Genomic DNA, 12,801 nt, shown 5'->3' on the forward strand with positions numbered 1-12,801 from the left:
TTCTTCTGCTACAGCCTCCTGAGTGGCTGGGATTACAGGTGCATGCCACCATGCCCTGCTAATTTTTGTATTTTTAGTAGAGAAAGGATTTTACCATGTTGGTCAGGCTGGTCTGGAACTCCTGGCCTCATCATCCACCTGCCTCCGCCTTCCACAGTGCTGAGATTACAGGCATGAGCCACCGTGTCCAGCTCATATTTTATATTATTCAAACATTGGTTTGTCTAAGCATGAAGATTGAGAGCAGATATCTTTTAAGCAAAAGGCCACAAAATTACTTAAGAATACCAGTCATTAAAAAATAACAGACAGTAAAAAGGAAGTTGAATTTAAGAGCATTGCAACGAAATGCCAAAACTACTTTTAATGCCTGTGACTTCTACATCTATAAATTTCAGTGACAAATGTGTATGAAACACATCATATCAGCATGGATCTGAGGTCTTGATGGTTGCTTCAGATTGTGTATACGTGTTTATGATGATGAATACATATGTATGTGTGTGTATGTATGGAGGAATATATATATATATATATAATTATGGGAGGAATAAATGTTTTTCTATCTTCAAATAATATGCTAATCTGTATTCAATTCTTCATATTTTAAAGAATTCAACATAAAACTTATATAAATGCAAATTAATAGAAAAAATTTTACTTACCTTTTTTTGGTAAAAAGAAAATGCCATTTTGTCCTTATTTCCTCACTTCTATAATCCCTTACAACTGTTTATACCTTTCTAGAGGAAAAAAGGAAGTCTTTATTTTCTAGGATTTGTGAAATATTGGGAAAACAAAATCATTTGAAAATATCACCATGCAGTAATGATAATATGAAATAACTAATCCCTATAATTAAAAGTGAAATCCCAAAATACATTCTGTTTTTATATTTAAAAGTTATTTAGTTTTCTCATTAAGACCATTGTAACATGCAGCTTATCGGAAATATTATCTGTATTTACTAGAAACATCTAAAAGTATTTATTGCACCTAAATTTTGTTTAAAAAAGAGGACAATTTATTTCATTTATTTCTTCTTTTGTTAAGATAATTGCAAGACTTCTAAAAAAACCCTTGTTTTCTTTAATATTTATCAGAATTTTGGAAATGATTGAGTCTAATTTGGCAATTTATTGTGTCTTTATGATTCTTTCTTGAAGAAAATACTCATTAGAAGTTCCAAAAGTATGGTAGATGATTTCCAGTTTTCTCACCTGTGATTCAAACATATCTAATTCTAATTCAAACTAGTGAGGCAGAACTATCCTATCTATAAAAATTGTACTTTGATATATCCAGGTGTCTAGAAGTCACTTTAAAGGAAAACTTTTAAAATACAAGACAAAAGATATTAAAATGTGAGTACTTCTGTGTCAAAAACAAAGAGGAAACATGCAGGAGAGTAAATGTAACATTCAGAATTGAAAAAATATAATAAGTTGCCTCAAAAATTTTGATTTTGTTTCAGTCACATGTAATTTTGTTATAGTATTTCTTTGCATTTTCTATTTATTTCATTTTATTCTTGGATTTCCAATTAATACAGTTACCATCTGTATTAGTCTGTTTTTACACTGCTGATAAAGACATATCCAAGACTGGGCAATTTATAAAAGAAAGAGGTTTAATTGGACTTATAGTTCCATGTGGCTGGGGAAGCCTCACAATCGTGGCAGAAGGCAAGGAGGAGCAAGTCACATTTAACATGGATGGCAGCAGGCAAAGAGAGAGCTTGTGCAGGGAAACTCCCTCTTATAATAACCAGTAGATCTTGTGAGTCTCATTCACTATCATGAGAACAGCACAGGAAAGACTTGCCCCCATGATTCAGTTCCCCCCCACTGGGTCCCTCCCACAGCACATGGAAATTCAAGATGAGATTTGGGTGGGGACACAGCCTAACCATATCACCATCACAATTCTTTTAATTGTTAAAAGTAGAAGATACAATGGAGGTAAAAGTAATTACAGAATGGCAGAACAAGTAACTTTATATATCACATAATACTGTTTCCAAAGTCTGGAACAAGGAATTCTTAACCAGGGAGTTTTATTTCCCCCTTAGCCTTGGCTTTCTGTATTGAAACTGCTTTATTAGGAATCAAGAGATAGCTGATAATTTCTCTAATACCTTCTTTAATCCACTTAAAGATTCCTTTAATAAACTGTTATCTCAGACACAAGGAAAACTAAAAGCATTCTTTAAAAATTCCTCAAATAAAATAACCATGTTGCATTAATATGCAGGGGAATATAAGCTCCCTATTGTTCTGACCCTGCCATTTTGTATTTTTCTTTAGCTTGATCTGATTCGAGACCCTTTCACCTGTATTTTCCAAACAAGAAGTACTTTTTATCTTCAAAAATGATTTTGAAACTTCATCATTAGAAATACACAGTCTTTGAAATGGCCATTTTTCTTGCAGAACTTCCCAGGTCTCAGATCAATTCCTCAGACAGGATCGAAGGTCATGGCCCCTGTGCTTCTTTCTCTACATGTATGTCTATGTTGGCTAGGGGTGAAGACAAAATTTATCTTCCTCTTCCCTGAGCAAATACCAGGGATAGAATTTTAGTTTTTTTGTTTTCTCCTCCCATAACATTGTATTACATTAAACCTCCACTTTGATTGGGAAATAAAACATAGGCAAGTCCTTAGGGCTTTAAAAATGATAGGATATTATTACACTTTTGACACCTTACCAAACAGGCCTGCTTAAAAGCTAAACCACCTATTAAACAATAGGATACTTGGTGTAACAATATAAATGGCTTATGTATACTATTTTTTGATTAACATGTGTTTTCTCTCCCACAGGGAGTAAAGAACAAGCTCTCTCTGTTTGAAAATAAACCCAGCTGTCAAATAATTAACTTTAACACAATTGGAAACCAAATAAGCATGCCAGGGTTTTACTAAAGCATTTTTTACTTTCTTGTGATTATTACCATTTACTCATTAACTCCAATTTCAAGAAGCCTTAAGAAAAGTACATAAAATCTTCTCTTTCTCTATTTTATATGAGTAAAGTTCTTGACCCAAAATGTCTACAAACATACTATTTCCCATTCAAATAAAATTGGTTTTGTGTATTCTGCAATTTTTCTTGACCACTAAATGTCAGTGTAACCAAGGGTTCTGTCATCTGCTGACTCTATTTTGGTGACCTCATCTACTTTGACATCTGGTATAACCATTTTTTCTTTAAAGGTCTTGACTAAAATTTCCAAAGGCTTATTTTATGTCTCTGTTTCTTAAATAGCATTCCAAATGTTAAAACTCATCTTTCCTACTAAAGTTCCTTTCCTTCTCGGCTTTATGAAATAAATAAATCAATAACAAAGTAAAAGTATAATCTTTTTGCTGTTATGCAGGTCTAAAACTTCAGAATCAGTGTTGATTTTCTTCTTGTCAGTTGATTCTTGTACTATTATTCATGTGAAATCTTGCCAGTCTATTTTCTATCTACTTCCTTCTTTCCTCTGCCACTTGTCCTTGTGCTATGGGGACTCATTTTCTCTTAGATTATTATAATAAGCTCTCCATTGGTTTCCAGACCTGTATTAAACGTAACAAATATATGAGTACTAATCTAGCTGCAGGGGTGATCAGAGGACCACAGGATATTCAGTGTATATTGAAACAACTTGATAAGCTAATTTTTCATTGCTACAGTTTTCCTGCTATTACAAATATGTTCAAGGACATAAAGGAAAGCAAACGTAATGAGGAGAGAAATGGATGATGTAAAAAAGATGCAAAATAAATTTACAAAAATGAAAATTACAACATTTAAAATAAAAATTTCACTAGCTGGGACTACAGAAGAATAGACCTGCACAAGAAAAGGTCAAGAGAAAAGAAGACAAATTATACAAAATAAAGAACAGGAGTGGGGGAAGGCTCAGTGAACTGTATGACATTATCAAGTACTATAGAATATGTGTAATTAAAGTCACAGGCAAAAGAGGAAGTCAGGATGAGAGAAAAGAAATATGCCAAAACATTCACGTATTTGAAAAGCTCTGAAGAGATAGATTCAAGAATCTCGATGTATTACAAATACAGGTAGATCAACACACACATGCATACACAAACACATCATAATAAAATTTCAGAAAGGCTGTGATACAAATAAAAGTCTTAAAAGTAGCCAGAAATTCTACTCCTAGGAATTTCCTCAAGACAACTCAGGCAGGAAGTAATTTTGCATTATTAGGTCAAAAGTGCATGATACTGGGCTAATGAAGGCTTATGATTACTTGGCCTTAGGAAAAATAAGAGAGGGTCTCAAATATGAGGCAACTGTGAAGATTACAAGAATGTGAATCTTGTTACTGGAAAAGGGATAGAAAGTAGAAATTTGCTTTCAAGTATCAGGTAACCATGTATACTAAAAGCAAGATTGACTTAATGTTGAGTGACCCAAGTGATAAAAGAGTCTTATAAATTCTTCCTGAGCTAGGATGCAAGTGGGGAATGATTTACATTACAGTAGGTTTCACCTAAATTTCTCCTATATCACACAGCATTTTGGAATCTGAGTTGCTAGATTATGGGGAAAGGAAAAGAAGAGTTGAACAATTAGTACCAGGATGACTAGTCTGGGAAGTTTTTTTGGGAGTAAGAAGAGATTTTTTATTTTCTTGAGTCAGTAATTCCTAACATGCTGTCTGATACAGTATATGTTTGCAGAGTGTGAGAAATACATGAGTACTAATAAAGCTTCAGGGATAATCAGAGGATCAAAGGATGTGAAACAACAGACAGTAGACTCAGTGTCACTCTTTACGGGATCATCTTGCCATGCCTTTACAGAAGTTGGTTGGATGAATAAGATTGTTATGTTTCAGAGGATTCTTTCCATAAGAAACAGAATTCCAGACAGTGACCAGAGTTATCAAAAAGCAGGGGACAATTTTCTCTTAAGTAGTTCCTTTTAAGGAAAGTTACCTTCAAATATCACATGAAAGTGGGCAAACTGTTCCCCAACACAAAAGCATTACAAAAGTCCTCCTAAATGAACTAAAGTAAGGTGAGAGTTTGAGAGCTGGAGTTTGATGGGTACGATGTGTCTCAGAATCATAGCATACTAGATACTAGTTTGAGGACAATAAAACTAACTTGAAACTTCAATTGCTTCTAAGAATAGGGCTCTTGCAAACTCAGGCAATCTTGGCTCAGAACTGAGTGATGAAGCTGAATCTGCAGCTTCATCTGAGTTCTACAAACCCTGCAGTGGAGAGTGGAGTCCAAGATTTGGGAAGGATGGAACTGGAGAGGACAAGGATTGTTATGATCTGGAAGAGCCAGGAAATTATGTGTGTGCACGTGTGTGTGTGTTTCAATTCTCTCCCAAATTTGATATCACTGTTTAACTTGACCTCAATAATTTTTGCTTTTCTTCATTGGTTCTTCATATTCAATCATGAAATATGTGTCAGATGTCTATTCCATGCAAAAAGATCCCTTACAGTCTGCCTTAGCCAGCCTTTACCACGCACTTTTGAAATTATAGCGCTTTTGACCAATGACTCTTGAGAAATAATTTATTTTTTGATATTTGCTAAAAATGACACAAATTATCAAATTTCTCTTTTGTCTCACTAAATTAAGCTTATATTGCCACCTAATGCCCAATATGCAATTAATTGGGTTTTATTTTAGAGTCTTTGAAAGTCTTACATGGTCAGAGGATCTCTACATCTTGTTCCTATGTATATATGTGGAATGGCCATGGCATCCTTTGTGTTTCTTTTCTTCTATCAAAAATTTATACCTGGTTATTAGTGTTACTGTGGATTCACAGAACAGGAACTATATCCATTCAAGTTGTTTTTCAACACATAGCTTCTTTTAATGGATTGTAAATTGTAACTATGTATAATTGTAACTATATATAATTATGGCCTTTTGAAGAAACAGTTTTTAGTTTAATGTATTTTCAATAATTGTTAATTTTCTTGTTACAAATTTTATTTTCCACTTTGTTACTATAACAAATGAAGTCAAAGATTGTCTTAATCTGTTTATGTGTATCTCTCTAGTGATAATAGAAATTCTAAGAGACAACATTACAGGTCTAGATACAGTTGTGGTTTAAATTATTAAGTCTATGTTTGTCATAAGGATAAACATATATCTTTTAATTTCATGCAACTTGGTAACAGTTATGACTTTTTTACTATATAGGGACATGTCTGTGACAAAATTTAGTCATCCTGAAGTTTTAAGAGACATGTAACTGTCTTACCTTTTTGCTTGAATGTTAAAGTGATTCAGTACTGTCTCAAGCTATGTATTATTCCAACCCAGCTGTGTCTGACATTTCAGACTGATGCTTGAAAATTATGAGCCTTATTGAACTCAGTTCTCAACTGATCTTTTCATTTCAAGACTAAAATCCAATGTGATTATAAGACCTATTCTTTAAGGATCTGGACGTTCCTCTGCATAGACTTAAGACAGAATAAACTTCACTCCTCAATCCTAAAATTATTTATGTAAACAACCAGATGTACTCTTTGTACTCTCACTTGGGTGCCTTTTAATATATAATAACCAATAGCACAAGCAGTAATAATAGTAGTAGGAGTGGTAATATTGATCACTAAAAACTGACATATATAGAACACTTGCTATGCTAGGTGAAACCACATTACATGAATTATCTCATTTAACCAACATAACAACCCCAAGAAGTATTGTGATGACCCTCAGTTTAATTTTTTAAAAAAACAGTATTTGAAGCAATTTGTCCAGGGTGCACAGTTAGTAAATTTCAGTATCCCATCCAAGTTTTTCCAATTCTGTTATTGTGGTAAAGACATTTAACATGAGATGTATCCTCTTAAATTTTTAAGGGTCAACACAGACTTGGTAATTATAGGCACAATGTTGTACAGCAGATCTCTAATCTTATGCATCTTGCATAACTGAAACTGTATGCTTGTTGGATAGCAGCTGCCCATTTTTTCCTCTTTTCAGCCCCTAGCACAACCACTCAATGCTTTGCCACTATGAGTTTGACTATTTAAGATACCTCATAAAAGTATAATCATACAGTATTTGTCCTTCTGTGACTTGCTTATTTCACTAAGCATTAGGTTCTTAAGTTTCATCCATGTTGTTGCATATGGCAATATTTCCTCCATTTTTAAGGCTGAATGATATTCTATTATTATACAGAGCACTGAGTGGTCTCTTTTATAGAGTGCTGATTGGTCCATTTTACAAACCTCTAGCTAGCCACAGAGCACTGATTGGCACATTTTACAAACCTCTAGCCACAGAGCACTGATTCGTGTGTTTTACAATCCTCTTGTAAGACAGAAAAGTTATCCAAGTCCCCACTCGACCCACAAGTCCATCTGGTTTCCCCTCTCAGTTATATTTTTAATTTTTTGAGAAACCTTTATACTGTTTTCCATAGCAGCTGCACCATTTGACATTTACACCAACAGTGTACAAGGGTTCAAGTTTCTCCACATTTTTTGCCAACACTTAGTTTGTTTTTTTGATATCAGCCGTTCTAAAGGTGTGAGGTGATACTCCATTGTGCTTCTGATTTGCATTTCCCTGATAATTAGTAATGTTGAGCATCTCTTCATATTTCTGTCGGCCATTTGTATGTCTTCTTTGGATAAATGTCTGTTTAAGTCTTTTGCTCATTTTTAAATTGCTTTATTATTTTTTGCTGTTTTTTAGCTGTAGGAGTTATTGATGTATTCCGTATATTAATCCCTTATCAGCTATATAATTTGAAACTGTTTTCTTCCACTCTGTTGTTTCCTTTGCTGTGCAGAAATGTTATGATTTTACGTAGTCCTGCTGTCTATTTTTTTTCTTTTGTTGCCTATGCTTTTGGTGTCATATCCAAAAATTCATTACCGAGGCCAATATTTTTTTCAAAACAAAAGCCAAAGCATTTCCACAATGTTTTACTCAAGGAGTGTTACAGTTTCAGGTCTTATGTTTAAGTCTTTAATTTATTTTGAGTTGACTTGTGTGTGATATATAAGGGTCTAATACCATTATTTTGCTTATGGATATTCAGTTTTCCCAGTACTATTTTTGAAGAAACTATTCTTTGCACCCCTGTTGAAGATTAATTGAACATATATGTATGGGCTTATTTCTGGATCGCTACTCTCTTCCCCTAGTCTATATGTCTGTCTTTATGCCAGAGCCATACTGTTTTAGTTACTCTATCTTTGTAATATATATTGAAATCAGTAAGTATGATACATCCAGCTTTGTTGTTCTTTCTCAAGATTGTTTTGGCTTTTCAGGGTCTTTTCAGAAATGTCTTCTTTATTTATAGCATATTATTATTTAGAAGTTTGGAGAATATAAACAGAATAGAGGAGATATAAACAAGAAGTTTTAAATTTAATTTAATTATATTAACTCTAACGGAGTATTTACATCAGCTAATCAATAAGGTTGATTGTACCCTGGTGTCTGCCTGCTTAATAATTGGAATTTGAAGATGAATAAGGTAAAACATAGCCTTTGGAGGAACTCATTAATGAATAACTAAACCCATTAATTATTTTCAATTAAATGAACCACTAAACATTATTTAAAATAGCATGATTTAAATGTTATTTAAACCAAAATAACAAAATATACATGTTAGTACAATATTCTGGTTTGGACACTAAAATATAAATACAGAAAAAATTGCTTTATTTTACAAACAAGCTAAATGACAGGAAGAGTTAAAGACTTGGCTGAAAGTTCTAAGGGCAGATGCAGATAAAGTGGTCAAACCTTGACAGCAAATTGCAATTATTAAATAGCGATGTTGAAATTCATGGAAGTTGCAACTCTAAAATTAATTCTAAGCAACAAAAACTTGTCAGTGATATGAACATAGAAGGAATCTTGGAGGAATATAATATGAGGCTTAGGAATTGATAAGAGTAAAGAAAGATGAAACTGAGCATATTTAGATGTGGCTGAACTTCAGGAACATTTTGATATCTCAGGGGAAATACTGGAACTGCTAAAAATTCCAACAGGGGAAGGTTTAATATGAGTTACGGGCTGAAAATATATTTTGATTGTAATTCCAAATAATATCATTGAGAAAAGAATATCGCTTTTAAAATAACTACTGTGGATTCATAATTCAACTCACAAATAAACACAAAACTGAAAAAGACAGAAGATACACATATGATTTTTAACAAAACTATATTTGTAAGGATCAAAGATACTTTGCATACTTTTGCATAATTTGGGGGTGTTATATTGCTAACAAATGACAAATGTGCATGATAGAAATTCAGTAATAAAAAGGAATAAGTTACTGATACACACAAAACATGGATGAATCTTTAAAATATTCCAAGCAAAAGAATAGTCAAAAGCACATACTGTATAATTCAATTCATATGATGTTCTAGAATGGGCAAAACCAATATATGGTGATAGAAATTAAAACTGTTGGTGTCTGGGGAGAGTGGGAATAGACTGGAAAGTGTAACTAGTGTTTAAGATGATCTATATATTGATGGAGGCATGTACATTACATAGATGTATGCATTTGCCAAAGTTCACTGAAACGTCTATTTAAGAACAGCATGTTTCTTTGAATGTAAATTATACTGAATGAAGTGATTACTATTTTCTAGCAACTCCATTTGATACTTTATATGTTTTGTCATTTAACTTGAAGTCTTGCAGCAACTTTCTGAAAAAGGAGCTATTATTTTCATTTAACAAATGAGAAACAGAAAACAGAAATTAAGTGACGTCAGAGGCAGAATTAGAATCCAAGATAAGCTGCTTGCTGAACATGAATAGTCAATCACTACACTATTTTATTTTATTTTTGTCTCCTGTGAAACACAAGTTAATTGCAGTTATATTAAAGAAGGTATGATATTGCGTAAAGCTGATTTCAGAAAACAGAATATTTTTATAGAATTATATACTAGAATACCAAATAAATTTAAATTCAAACTTAAAATAATGAACACTATAGTATAAATGAATGAAATAATTACTAAATATGAATAAAATCCAGCAGGAAGAAATTTGTTTGCAGAAAAGCCTTGGTAAATATGTCTAGTTTATGCCTGATTACCTGGGTAAATAAAAAGGAATTGATTAGAGTAGGGAAAATATAAGACAAGATAATATCTTATTCACTTTTTTTACATGAAGAACAGAATAAAAATAAAATTCATTTTAAATAAAAATATGACAATAAATACAATTAAAATATTGTTTTATAGCATATAATGTATTTACATTAACATATTGATGATTAATGTTTAATGTTTGTAGTATTAACAGTAATATATTGTGTATAAAATATTTAAATAAAAATAAAATTGTAAATAATAAAATATAGTTATAAATTCAGAAATATAAATATTCAGAAGTCCTAGGAGTTATGATGGAAGGACTCAGAGAAATTGGAATTTGAGTCTGACTCCATATGAAATGCATGTGGCTTCAAGTACACTGCAAAATTTGCCTTTCTGTAGTAATACCCAAAGAATTATTCCACCTAATAATGTTTTGTTATCACTTTGAAATTCTGGGTTCAAAAATACTTCATAGAAGTTATAGCATGGTAAGGTGAAATATGAATCTCTTACACATTGTATACATGTATCAAAATATATGTTCCCCCAAAATACGTACAACTATATCAATTAAAAAATAGAAAAAAGTAAATATATATGCACATATGTATATATGTATGTATATAATATGAATGTAAAACCATTTTAAGGATTATCTTAATGCAGAGTCATTTATGAAATATATGCTAGAAATTTAGAGGATTTCATTGCTCTTAAAATAGCCACTTATAGTAACTAAGAGTACTAAGAATAAAGAAAGATTTTACTAAATGTTCAAGACTTTATATTTACCTGAAAGAATAATATCTAACAAATATTTGAACCCCAGCACTAAAAAGCTTAGTAATTCTGCCTCATTGGCTGTCTTTGAATTACTACGCTGCAAAAGGTAACCTTTATATTTACTTTTAAAAATACCGAATTTGTAGTTTCTACATAAAATTACATTCAATTTGTGAATTGAATTTTAAGACAGATAATTCAGTAGCAACTCAAAATCAATAAAAGTTGAAAGATAATACAAAGAACAGCAACTACCTGTTACAAATGTGATCAAATGTCATATTTTAATAAATTATGTCATAGGATAATGAAACCACATTAGAGATCACAGAAACCATACTTTTTTTGAGAAGGAAGACAATGAAAGTTGTGCATGAGAGTGAAAAAGATACATATCCTGATTTTCATAATAGGAAAAATAGATTGATTATGGGAAGCATAAACAAGGAAGTGTAATGTAAAATCTCAACATAATCGTTGCATATATTACTATTTAGTTAATAATAAACAACTAACCTGGATAAAATGGTAGTGAACAAGAGCCCAGTGGATTATGGGAAACATTCTCTTTTGGCAAATTTACTAGATTCATAACTATAGTAATATTGCAAATGTTATATATATGTATATATTTTGAGACAGAGTCTAGCACTGTTGCCAGGCTGGAGTGCAGTGGCATGATCTTTGCTCACTGCAACCTCTGCCTCCCGGGTTCAAGCAATTCTTCTGCCCCAGCCTCCCAAGTAGCTGGGATTACAGGCGTGCACTACCATGCCCAGCTAATTATTTTTATTTTTTAGTAGTGACGGGGTTTCACCATATTAGCCAGGCTGGTCTCAAACTCCTGACCTCAGGTGATCTGCCCACCTTGGCCTCCCAAAGTGCTGGGAATACAGGCGTGATCCATTATGCCCGGCCTGCAAGTGTTATATTTTAATTTCAGAAAGACTTTTAGTTTCAGAATCTCTGACAAGATCCTGTGGGCAAGATTTAAAACAAAGGGTAAATACTTGGATTGCTTGTCACATGTACATTCACAAGATAGATTAATGGCTCATTGTCACTTTGCAGCATGCTGTATGACATGCCCTAGGTTTTCTTCCCACAAGCCATTCTGCTTCACTTTATAATAAGGACTTCAGCAAATGCCAAGAAACATGTGAAAAAAAAGTTCAGAGAGAATAAAAACTAAGAGTAATAATTACATAGCTGGTAGCAAAAGCGACATTCAAAACGTTCCAAATAAAATGGAATTATATACCAAAGCCCCAAAAATGAAATTTAGTTAAGATAAGTGCATTGACCTGTACTTTGGTTATCAAATAGTAATTAATTAGCATACAAGTAAGAGGTACATCAACAATAGTCAAAAAGTTAGTTTTACTTAAGAAGTTCAGTGTACCTCAGTTTAGAAATTAAACCAAAAATTAAAAAAAAAAAAATACCCTATACCACGTAAGCCTACACTAATAGAACTATAGTATCTGCAACAAGTGAGCTGGTATCCCATTGTTTTATATTGATCATGATTTTTGTGTTCAGTTCTAATATCACATTTTTAAAGGGTCTTTGCCAAATCATACGTTTAGAAAAGGGAGAACAAAAAACAATGAAAATACATGTGAGAGTTATTAAAGGAATTCAAGATAATGAATACATGGTGAACATAAGTACTAGTTGTAAAGTGCCATGAAGGAATGGCAGAAAGAATCCTGATAGTGAAATAACACTCCTTTTTATTACCGAAGACACTTTGCCCTACATACATTGTCAAAATCACAAGGAGCCTGTTTCAAACCCATTTTATGATATTCAGAGTACTGATTTACACTACAGCATACTCTATTTTCAAATACTTTAGAATTGCTGTGTGGACGGAAAATTAGCCAAATATAACTGGCAGATGAC

This window comes from Piliocolobus tephrosceles, chromosome 12 (genome assembly GCF_002776525.5).
Source record: "Piliocolobus tephrosceles isolate RC106 chromosome 12, ASM277652v3, whole genome shotgun sequence".
Taxonomy (NCBI): domain Eukaryota; kingdom Metazoa; phylum Chordata; class Mammalia; order Primates; family Cercopithecidae; genus Piliocolobus; species Piliocolobus tephrosceles.